Below are 12,772 nucleotides of genomic sequence, written 5' to 3'. Positions count from 1 at the left end.
GCTGAAGGAAGACCTCCAAGAGATCCATACCAGTGACCCCGTCACGAATGAGCTGGACCACTCGGTTGACCAACACCTTCACGTGCGCCTTCTCCTCAAGGAGCACCTTCAAAGGGGAGGGTTTTTCCACTCGGTCCATGGTAAAGGAAGGGAGGCCAGTCGATTGCCCTGGCGTCGACTGGTCTTTGCAGTAGAACCAGGTCGACTGCCATCCGCGAACTGAATCGGGAAGAATCATGGCCGGAAAGGAGCTTTTTCCCCTCGTCTGGATGCCAAGACCCCCACACATCTGGATCACTTGGGTCCTCTCATCACTCGGATTAGCCTTTTTTACTGTCTGGGAGTGACAAGTGAAAATATGCTTGAAAAGACCCCAGTGAGGTCGACAACCCAAGAAGTTCTCACACAAGGAAATGAACGCGGCAAGATAAACGATTGAGTTGGGGGTAAAATGGTGGAGTTGAGCCCCAAAGAAGTTCAGAAACCCTCGGAAGAAAGGATGAGGAGGCAAGGAAAACCCACGGTCGACGTGGGTGGCAAGAAGAATGCGCTCACCCTCCCGGGGTTGCGGCTCGGATTCCTTCCCCGGAAGCCGCGCCGAGTCGTAGGGGATTAGCCCTCCCTCGGCCAGGTCGTCGAGGTCTTCTTGGGAAATCCTCGAGTGGATCCAGTCGCCCTGAATCCAACCCTTCGGCAGGCCAGTCCGCGAGGAAGATCCACCCCGGCTCGTCGCCTTCCCCTTTGACCTCGCCGTCGCCTTCCCCTTTGACCTCGCCGTCGCCTTCTTTGCCCGCTCCAGAGCCACTGTCTTCTCCTTCACCATTGTCGCCGACGAGACCCGTGTGGCGCGGTGGCGCTGGAGCGAGAGCGAGCGCAGAGAAGAGGCGTGAGGAGGAGAAGAGATAATGGGGCGCACTGTTCGGGAGACTCCGGTCCAACACCTTATATGAGGCCGCTTCCGAGTGGCTGACAGGTAGGCCCAGATGGCTTTGTCAAATCCCGTAACGACCGCACGAGCGATACATGGCGAAAAAGGTGGCGCGGGGATGGAGGCGGCTCCGCTCTATCTCGTCCGATTACTGCGGCCTCCCCCGTCCCGCGCGCTTCCCAAAATTTGGATCCCACTAAATTCGCGGGCAGCAAATAACTTGTCAGACCAAAGATCTCCTCCGAACCGTCACTCGGAGCCTTACAAGTAAAGAAACTCACTCGGCGAAGAATTAAGAATGGATCAAGGCGACTGAAAAGGGAGTTGCTGTCATCACTCAGGTCCGTTGATCCGAAACAAGATATGCTCACGGCATAGAAAACGAGTCGGAGAAGTCCTCAACTCCTTCCCCACTCAAACCTCGATCCATTCGGGGGCTAATGATGAAGTTATGTACCTAGGGTAGGGTCACGGACCTATCCTAACTGCCCTACCCAAGGACACCTCTAGAATAAATCACCTTTCAATCGACTTGGAGGTGTTCCACTCGACAGACCCGAAGACATTCGACCAAGAAGCAATTACTCGACCAAGATCCAACCACTCGACGGCCAGGAGACCCAAAGTCACTCCGCACGCTAACGGTCGGTCATTAAGTAGCTTTTATGGTCATCATAGCACTTTATTTCTAGCGTTATCAGTAATGCCCTACCTTAATGTACATTGAACCCTTCGTAACGTGGGCTGGCCGGGGTCCTGGCGCACTCTATATAAGCCACCCCCCTCCTCCGAGACAAGGGTTCGCACCTCTGTAACTCATACACACATAATCCAGTCGACCGCCTCCGGGCTCCGAGACGTAGGGCTTCTACTTCTTCCAAGAAGGGCCTGAACTCGTAAACCTTGCGTCCTTACAACCTCTCCATAGCTAAGACCTCGCCTCTCCATACTTATCCTCCTACACTACTGTCAGACTTAGAACCACGACAGACGCGGCATGTTCTTTTGTGAAAAACATCCTTACTGTTTGACACGAAAAATAATAACCAACAACGATGGTTATCGTGTTACTATCTCTCTACGCATCAGGGGAAATAAAAAATTGCGGGCGTGCCAGTGTACTAAGTACACAAATAAACAAAGGGAAACATGCATTTTATTAATCTCTCATTGGAGAAACAAAATTACAAGATCCCTTTACATATGCGCTCCGTGGCCTACTTGCGCGGCCTGCTTGACTGTGGCGATTGCGGTCTCCTGGTTCCCGGGGCCTCAGAAGGCTCCCGGTTAATTACACCCGCGGGTTGCTCCACGGGATACCTCCGATTAAGCCGTGTGGTCGTCTTCGTCGTATTCGCTTCGCGTCCTCCATGCATGATGATGGTGATTTGTGTGTGGGCAGCGGCAGAGCCCGTGTCCTCGTTGGTACACGCGCCGCAAGTGGCGTGGCCTTAGCGGTGGCCGCGCCCGCCCTCGCCGTCGTGCCTCGTCGGTCTTGGCAGCGTTGGAGTTGTTGGTGTAGGGGTAGCATGGGTTGCGCTCGGCTTAGACTTCTTGACGACTTGTTGATTCATCGGGGTGTTCAAGGGGCTACGCCTTGCGGGTGTAACGGTTTGGGGAGACCGGCGTCAGTGTAAAAACTAACGTGCGCTCACATGGGCGTGGCCGGGGTGGTTGGCACTTCATCTCGGCTAGACGCCGAGTATTCGACGGTCCGCCAAGACAAAGGGGGCCGCCTCACGAGGCCATGGAATGGTAGCGTTGTAGAGGTCACCTCGCGCTGGGCTGGTGCTACGCCAGGGGTGACCTGTACGCTGGCGACGCCGTGGACCTGTACGTCACTGCTCTATCCGCCACAGTGGGTGCACCTCTCATAGGAGGGACCGGCCTTGGACAGCGCCGTTGGAAATTCCAGCTCGATGAAGGATCTGTACGCCATTGACCTGTTCGTCGGGGACCCGTGCCTCGTGAAGGAAGAACCGGTCTTAGACCCGTCCTTGTGGACATTGGTTCCACCAAGGACCTGTACGCCGTGAAGGGAAAGGCGAGTTTCGGGCTGCATTGTCAGCGAGCTCCGGTTCTGTCACTTCGTCTCCTCCAAGGGCGCGATGCAAAACCTGTACGCCGGTGTACCCTTTGCCATGAACCTGTTCACCGTGGCCCTGTTGGTCGCCATCTGTGCGTCGCGACCTGTACGCCATGAGGTGTTCACCGAGCGCCATGAAGGCCGCCATGGTAGGGCGCCGGAGCTAGCGGTTGGGCTGCGTTGTTCGATGGATGTAGCGCCGGTGACAAATGGATGTGGCGCTGGCGAGTCTTCTCTTAGGACGTGCGTGGTGAATGGATGGATCTCCTGATGGATGGATGTGTGCGTTGTGAAGGGCGGCGGCCTTGTGGCGTCTACGCGTGCGTGCCCCCTGGTGCGACGAAGTAGAGGACGGGCTGCGTGATATTGAGCTTCGTGTCGTCACCTTTCATGGCGCCTACTTGATGAAGTTAATGAACGGTGTGTGATGGCGGGCTCTGGGTTGCCATCTTGAACGACATCCCTGTGTGACGAAGTAGATGATGGGCTGCATGATGTCGAGCTCCGTGTCGGTGTCGTTGCCGACACCTGCTTGACGAAGTCGTCGGCGGGCGGCGTCCAGGCAGGCTCCGCTGCTTCGTCCTCTATGTATCGATGAAGTGGGCGAAGGGCGTGACGGCGAACCATAGGTCTCCATCTCGAACGGCATCTCTTCGGTGTAACAAGGTAGACGATGGGCTGCACGATTTCGAGCTCCGTGTCGCCATCCTCCATGGCGCCGGCTTGACGACATCAATGGTGGGCGGCATCGTGGCGTGTTCCATGTCGTCGTCTTCCGCGGCACCATCTTTGATGAAGTGGACGTAAACGGCGTTGGCGACCTCGGTGCCGTTGACCTCCATGGCGCCGGCTCGACAACATCAACGGTGGGCGGCGGTGTGGCGTCGCTCCATGTCGTCTTCTACAGCGCCGCGGTAACGAAGTGGACGCGAGGGGTGATGGAGACCTTGGTTCCGTCGACCTTCATGTCATCGTCCTCCACGGCCACCGGTGGCTCCATCTCCGGCGGGCCCTCCGATCTCCTTGCTGCCACCAGGGACGCGTCTCCGCCTTGTCTTCTCTGCTGATGTTTGTGCGTGCCGGACTCCTCCGCCTTCCAGCTGTTCTTCTTGTGTAGCATCTGATAGATGAAAGGCATAGTAACAAATAGAATTAGTCAGCGAGGCTTGGTCTTCTCCCGTTTGTTCATCTCCTCGGGCGCCTGCCATGGGTAGACCGCCGCCGTGGCCGGCATCTCTTCCTCCTCAGATTGCCATCGCTGCCACAATTTCTGGGGCGTTCCTTCTGGATCCCTCCCTGTGCCTCCTGGTGCGAGGCCTGATGGATGGATGTATGCCACCATCTTCAAGTACTCTCGAGGGTGCCTCCTTGGGTTCCTGCCTGCTACCCAGATGAGGCACGCAGGAGGAGCTGCTGCAAACCTCCATGCCCAGGTGCTGCTCCTAGACCCTTGTACGTGTATGTGTTTCTTCGCCTGATACACAAGAGAGATGAATATATTTATTGTTAGTTAACCTGAGAGATGGTACTCCATGTTGTATCTTGACACACGCTCATCCGCAGGTCGGTCGCCACCAGCGTGTTCCGCTTGCTGCCCGTCCTCCTTGTCACCGGCGCAGCCACCGGCCGGACAGGCAAGGGTATGTGTGTGTGTGTGCGAGGGCGCCGGCGGTGGCTCCGGCCTCGCCTCTTGACGTGTGTTGCCACCATAGCGGCGAGCGCATCACTCCTTTGGCCTCCGTGATCTCCTTGCCGCACGTGCTGCCGCCGGAAAGGACCAGGTCGCGTGGGCTGCCCGACAAGCGTGCTGCGTCATGGTTGCCCTTCGACCCCTCAAGGCACATCGCTCATCTGCATGTCGACGTTGCCGCCATCGGGCGCGTCTTCTCTTCGTGTGTACCTCCTTCCCGCTGCCGCGTCCTGCGTACGCGAGCTCCGCCCCTCCTGAACCCTGGAAAAACAATGACAAAGAAAACACATGTACTAGGAGGAAAAGGGTGATGAGGGCGTCGTGGCCACTGCCGACGTGCCGGCCAAGATTGGGCAGTTTCCGAGTCGTCATTCCTGGCGCCGCCGCTTCTCCTCATCTGATCGGCCTTGGCGCTGCCGCAGCACCTGTACATCTCCTCCGACAAGATGCCAACTCTCAACGACGCTGCCGCAGGGGCGCGTCTCCTCCTGGGTGTCTCTCCATCCTCCCCCTTCTCGCTGTTGCCTCCCCTGTATTTATAGGCCGAGAGGGGTAGCTACGGCGATGGTGCAGCAACTGCTTGGTCGTTCCGATTTCTGTGGACTAGATAGAGATGAATCGTTTGCGTGATCTCAGCAGCTCCGTTGATGCTTATCTTCTTTTTTTTGACGTGCACACCCCGACCGGCTAACCAGGCGTACGTACCGGCTGTCGCGGACGCCGCATATAGCCGGGCGGTGTATAGACCGTACTTCCTACAAGTCTGCATGCAAAAGAAAATCAAAAGAAAAACAATACGTACATACCTGATCGCTGATGGTACATGATTTCCAAGCTGAGGTACACGTAGGTATTCGGAGATGTATAAATACACGCCGGCCAGGGCGCCGGTATTCATGTACGTGTACTTGCGTATGCGTTGATGATATGCTTACGTGCATGTATGGAAGGATATACGAGCTAAACAAGCTAACTTACCTACATGCGTATGAAGAAACGATTAGCTGCTAATGACTGGTATGCAAGTATGTGTGAATATGCATGGCTCTTTCTTCTTTTTTTTTTAAAGTGCCACACATAACTATTTTGACTTAAATGGTACAAAAATGGGTCGAACAAATGCGCCCTCGCCAAATCGAGTTCGAGCGCGAAGCGATCAAACTCGAGTTGGCGAAAATATATGACCATTTAGCGCAATTTCATGCAGCCTTGGTTCTTTCTTTTGAGATAATGCGGGTAGGTTATTCCGCATTTCGATCTATCGAGGAAAATTGTTGGGCCATCTAACAGCCATGGCGCCAATCAACAAAGTGACCTCAAGTTGTCTCCATTCGCAGCGGAATACCGTGCCACGATTGTAAGATTTTTTTTATCAATCTAGTCGTGACCGCCTAACTGTTGCGGTGCCAGCCGACTAAATCGAAGGGTTTCACAGATTCATGCTAGCTGCACTGGCGCATTGCACTGCTCCCGTTTACTTGATATGATGATGTAGGTGAGGCACCGGTAGACCATCGACAACTCCCTTTCACCATGAATAATGCCTTGCCAGGGGTATGCCAAGACGCCATCGGCCTTATGGATGATCGAGAGGATGATATTTCCTCAAGCTCCATTGTTGTTGGAGTTGGGGTATCAGAGTGACATCTGAGAAGGCTACCAAAGGACTTGTCATCGGGAATCATCGAAATACCATGACGATTACGACTCAACAATCGCATAAGCCTTGGTGTACGTGTATGAAGACGCCATGTTTCGGGATGCTTGCGAGAGGCAACAGAAATTCATATTCTAGCCCATCATCGTGCAGAGGGGGCCCATAGCCCGCCATGCCCCCTGCGCATGCCTCATGAACCCGGAGTCTTGGGTACGGTAGGTTCAGGGTAGATGGTTTTGGGAGAACAACTTGGCGATTTTTCTTCATGCCTTATTGAGGGATGGTGAACATCTACCTTTCGCATTCTTTCCAGTGTGTCTCTTACTGCTTGGGACAACTTGACTACTTCTTGGACTCTTGGTGATTTTTTTTGATTGCTTCTTGGAGATTCAGGATTGTTTTTTTTGTGCGGATTGATTGATTGGCCATAGACTTCATGAACTTGCTTGCACTTTTGTGGATTCTGCTTGCACTTCCTGAGGATTCTTCTTCCATGATTTCTCGAAGACCCACCTTGGGAACTTGGAAGGCACCTGTTCACCTCTGTGGACTAAGAAAACCCTCTGGCATTTTATCTGGAGCTTTTTGGTGGCGTATCCCAGAGTTGTCATATGGCTAGGCACCGAACCAAATTGCATTGGGCCAGGTAGCCCCCATGAATCTTTTCCTATAGCCTCCCCTGGGATGCGAGCCTCCACGAACATGAAACATGCGTGGAAACATGATGGGCGCGGGGTCTTGGCGCTCAGAAGTGCCCAAGTAATCATCTCCGCTGCCTCCGGAAGCATACGCCTGATACGTGTCGTGCATTGTGCATGTAGGAGCCACTCTGCCTGCAACTTGACACATTGTGCCACCCTCCAACAATCCTAGGTTAGCCAAAACGTCAATCAACAACATGATGTGGTAGGGCGGGGTCTTGGCGCTCAGAAGTGCCCAAGTAATCATCTCCGCTGCCTCCGGAAGCATACGCCTGATACGTGTCGTGCATTGTGCATGTAGGAGCCACTCTGCCTGCAACTTGACACATTGTGCCACCCTCCAACAATCCTAGGTTAGCCAAAACGTCAATCAACAACATGATGTGGTAGGGGAAAGCCAGCTTTTTTGTTGGACTGAGTCCATTAAAATTGGGGAGACCAAGAAAATATCCACAACATGCAACGAAGAGTGCATCATGGATCCGATAGCCCACTGAAAAGGGTCTTCCCAAGGAAAAAAAGGCAACGAAAGAGGCAACATTTTAAGAAAAAAAATTTAGGAACCTTCCCTTGATTGGGGGCATAGGCCGGGCTCCCTGGGAATCGACCAACTGGCATGCACCCCTGTCGTAGACTTGCTCGACGACATATGGTCCTTCACACTTTGGCTCAAACTTCCCCTTCGTCTTGTGCGTGATGACGATGGGTCGACGGAGCACAAGGACCAACCCACCCTTCCGAAATACGCGTTGCTTGACGGGCTTGTCGTAGGCTCTCACCATGTTCTGGCGGTAGAGCTCCAGGTTTTGCAGGGCATGAAGTCGCTCCTCTTCAAGGGCGTCCAACTCTTGGTAATGAAGTTGTACCTGTTCATCTTAGGCGAGTCCTTCCTGGAGAGCCACCCATAAATAGGGTAGCTGGACCTCCAGTGGCAGGACGGCTTCACTCCCGTAAACGAGAGAGAATGGAGTAGCCTGTGTCGGGGTACAGACTGTAACGCGGTACGCCCATAAGGACTCGAAGAGACGATCGTGCCAGTCTCTCTTGTGCCTTGTCACCGTCTTCTTGAGTATCTTGCCGAGCGTCTTGTTGAAGGCTTCGATCGCCCCGTTGGCTTGAGGGTAGTAGCCGATGGAGTAATTCCACTTGATCTTGTACTTCTCCATGAACCTATACATCTAGTTGGACTTGAAGGCCTTGGCATTGTCGGAGGTGATGCGGTGCGGAATCCCAAAGCGATATATGATATTTCGCTCTAAGAAGTTGATGACGTTGTCGCTCTTCACCTCCCGTAGTGGAACAACTTCCACCCATTTGGAGAAGTAGTCCATCGCGGCGAGGATGAAGCGATGCCCCCTGGATGATGGAGGGTCGATGAGGCCGATGACGTCGATTCCCCAGGCATCAAATGGCCAAGAGGGAACGGTAGGGTGAAGCGGGACCGGCGGCTGGTGCTTGAAGTCGCCATGTACTTCACAGTTGTGACATGACCTGGCCACCCGAAGGCAGTCCACCATGACGCCAGGCCAGTAGTATCCTGCAAGACATAGGCTATGATACATCTTAGCTCCTCCTTGGTGCCCGCCGCAGACTCCATGGTTCATCTCCTGGAGGATCTTCTTCGCTTCACCTCGGTTAACGCACCGAAGTAGGACCTCCTGTCCATGGGACCACCTATAAAGGACACCGCCACTCATCTTCCTCCACGGCGTTCGTCATGTCGGTGTTGACTTCGTACTCCGCCGGGATAAGCTCCAGAACAGCTTGGAGGAGCCACCTTTCTTCAACATTTACCTGCATGGTTTTATTATTTGGGAGCACCAATGTTGCCGCTAGTTTTGCCAAGGCATCAGCAGGCGCATTTCTGCTTCGCGGGACATGGAGAAGTTCGATGTGTTGAAATTTTTTCATGAGGTTCCGGCCCGCAGTGTAGTACGGCACCAGTTCAAGCTTGCGAACTTCATAGATGTCATTGACTTGATGAACAATGAGTTGGGAGTCACCGAACGGCCGCAAAGAACAGACTTCCATGGAGAGCGCCAGGAGGAGGCCGAAGATGAGAGCCTCATACTCCGCTTCATTATTCGAGCATTCTTATTTGAGGAGGGAGAATGAGTAGTGCATCACTCCTCCTTGCGGCGTCTTGAACACCAAACTTGCGCCTGCCCTTCGCCTTGGGGCTCTGTCAGCGTCGGCGTCCATGCAGGAGGTGGCTTCGAAGTAGAGCTCCCATGGTGCATCAAGGTCGATGGTGGAGACCTCCGCGCCAGGAAGGTCGGTGATGATGTGGTGGAATAGAAGGGTGGAGCGGTACGTCCGTCGCTCCGGCGATGCTTAGTCGTATCCCTCCGGCTTGTCGATGTCCGATGATGAAGATGTCTGGCCTCGTCAGCTCAGACAGATGGGCGGCCTTCGCATCATCGGTTCCCGGCCTGGTGGTGTCCGCCTCGTCGGTGTCGGACATGGTGGCTTGCCTTCGCCTCGTCGGTTCCCGGCAAGATAGGTGTAGCTTCATTGGAAAATGACATGTCGGTGAAGTGGCTTTGCCTCGTCGGAGCTTGGGCGATGTTTCGGGAACGGTGTTGATGTAGAAGTTGGAGTAGACTTGAGTGTCACCGCATATCATGCGGCGTCGCTTGAAGATGACCAGCTTGTCGATGTAGTCCTCAGTGTGTCGCAGTTAAGGGACGACCTCCGCTTGGTGTAGACGGTTGGTGTCGTGAATTGGCGGCGTGCCGGTGCAATCAGCGTCCTCGTCAAGCGATAAGTGGAAGAAGCTAGCAACATCATGTGGATGTCCGGTGGCGCTGATGTAGCCGGCGTCCTCGTCAGATGAAGCGATGATGAAGTTGGCGACCGATGCACCGTGCCGATGTAGTCGAATGGTGACGTGTCGGTGTAGTCGGCGTCCATGCTGGGTGTGAAGCTGATGAAGATGGTGACGACATGTTGATGTAGCAGTCTTCCTCGTCGAACCATAGGTTGGTGGCGATGGCCCCGCCGCGGTCGTGGGTGATGAACATAGAAGTTGTAGCGGATGGCTCGAGCGCCGTGGTTGCTGAGAGGTGTAACATGTTGACGTCGTCCTCCTGATGATGTCGATGGAGATACATCTGGTTCTGGCGTTGCGGGCACACGTCCCAGCGTGATGGTGCTGATGATGCACCTGATGGGACTGAATTGATTAATGAAAGATCTCCTTCACTTGCGTACAGGCCATCTCTTGGCTTGGTGATGCCGGCCTTGACGTGTGCGTCTGCATCTCCATCTTCTGGGGCTGGGCTGTCGCTGCCCTTTGGCAAGCATGGTGAGCAGATGCTTGGCGTGTGCCTTGTACTGGGCTGTTGCCAAGTACCTCAAAAGAAGGCGCCGCCGGTTTGTCTCCTGGCGCATGTCCAACGTCGTGACCGTCAGTGTATCATCCGCGACAGTCCCAGCCGTAGAGTACATCAAGTACATGCTTCCTCCTTGTTGCGGGTCCGCGCCTTCCAATGACGCGTGTGTTGAGTCGCTGCCTGGGCGCGCCGGCAGCACCGGCGTGCAGCGCCATCCGGCGTGCTCGGACTGCATGCACGAACGTTGAACGGCCGCTTAGCATCGGGTAGCATGTTCTTCTCCCCAACATGCGTGCGTTGCCGCCGGCACGTGCCTGACACACAGGATGCGTGTGTGCGAGGACGCAGGTGCCACCACGACATCACATACGTCCTTGACACCATTGCTGCGGTGGGTGCACTTTATGTTGCTGCTCCCAAGTGTCCGTATGCTAGCTTGCCAGATACACTGAAATGAGAGAGAGAGAGAAGACAGATGGTAAACATGTAGGCATCTCCTCGGTTCGGGTGCCATGCCGATGTCGGCGCGCCCTCCGCCTCTTCCGCAGGCTCCTAGTCCATCTTCCGACGCAGCCGCCGTCGGCGTGTCTCAATCTGGGTACTCCTCGGGCGTGAGTTGTTGACGCCGCTGCCACGGGCGCCTTCGCCACGAGCACCTTCTCCTTGGCTCCAGCATCGGCGTCTAGAGGGCCGACCGGGCTACACTCGTGCCAACATGAGTAGCATGTGTGGCCGCTAGAATTTCTTCATGAGCTTGTGTACGCATGTGTGGCCACACATGGACACGTACTTCACCCATGTTCATCGATAGGCCATCTGCAAGATAGAAAACAATACCACCATACCTTAACGTGCATGGCGTGTTCTTCTCCTCAGCGCGCGTTGTCGCTGCCGGCGTGTCCTCAGAGAGAACACCGCTGCGCTGCTCTACTTCGGGCCGTACGACGTCGGTCCGGCGTCAGGGGTACGGCGCGCGCCGTCGCCTCCTAGGTGCGGGTAGGCCGGTAGGCCGTGTGAGTTGCTCGGCAAGAGCGTATCTCTCCAATGATGCCGTCGTGGGCACATCCTCGTAGGTGTGCCGTGCTCGCCCGAGCCATCGACGCAAGCGGCATGCGCGCCGCTGCCGGCGCGTCGTTGCTGTTGGGTAACGTAGCATAAATTTAAAATTTTCCTACGTGTCATCAAGATCTATCTATGGAGTCATCTAGCAACGAGGGAGGAGTGGATCTACATACCCTTGTAGATCGCGCGCGGAAGCGTTCAAGAGAACGGGGTTGATGGAGTCGTACTCGTCGTGATCCAAATCACCGATGATCCTAGCGCCGAACGGACGGCACCTCCGCGTTCAACACACATACGAAGCAGCGACGTCTCCTTCTTCTTGATCCAACAAGGGGGAAGGAGAGGTTGATGGAGATCCAACAGCACGACTGCATGGTGGTGGAAGTAGCGGGATTCCAACAGGGCTTCGCCAAGCGCTGCGGGAGGAGAGAGATGTGTCATGGGAGGGAGAGGGAGGCGCCAGGGCTTAGGTATGGTTGCCCTCCCTTCCCCCACTATATATAGGGCCAAGGGAGAGGGGGGAGGCGCAGCCTTGGCCCTTCCTCCAAGGAAGGGTGCGGCCAGGGAGGAGTCCCTCCTCCCCAAGGCACCTCGGAGGTGCCTTCCCCCTTTATGACTCTTCCTTTTCCTCTTCTCTTGGCGCATGGGCCTCTTGGGGCTGGTGCCCTAGGCCAAGACGCACCCCCTACAGCCCATGTGGCCCCCCGGGGCAGGTGGCCCCACCCGGTGGACCCCCGGGACCTTTCCGGTGGTCCCGGTACAATACCGGTGACCCCGAAACTTGTCCCGATGGCCGAAATAGCACTTCCTATATATAATTCTTTACCTCCGGACCATTCCGGAACTCCTCGTGACGTCCGGGATCTCATCCGGGACTCCGAACAACTTTCGGGTTACCGCATACTAATATCTCTATAACCCTAGCGTCACCGAACCTTAAGTGTGTAGACCCTACGGGTTCGGGAGACATGTAGACATGACCGAGATGACTCTCCGGTCAATAACCAACAGCGGGATCTGGATACCCATGTTGGCTCCCACATATTCCACGATGATCTCATCGGATGAACCACGATGTCAAGGACTTAATCAATCCCGTATACAATTTCCTTTGTCTAGCGGTACGATACTTGCCCGAGATTCGATCGTCGGTATCCCGATACCTTGTTCAATCTCGTTACCGGCAAGTCTCTTTACTCATTCCGTAACACATCATCCCGTGATAAACTCCTTGATCACATTGTGCTCATTATGATGATGTCCTACCGAGTGGGCCCAGAGATACCTCTCCGTTTACACGGAGTGACAAATCC

Source organism: Triticum urartu, chromosome 2 (assembly GCF_003073215.2).
Source record: "Triticum urartu cultivar G1812 chromosome 2, Tu2.1, whole genome shotgun sequence".
NCBI lineage: Eukaryota > Viridiplantae > Streptophyta > Magnoliopsida > Poales > Poaceae > Triticum > Triticum urartu.
This window is presented reverse-complemented; position numbering follows the sequence as displayed.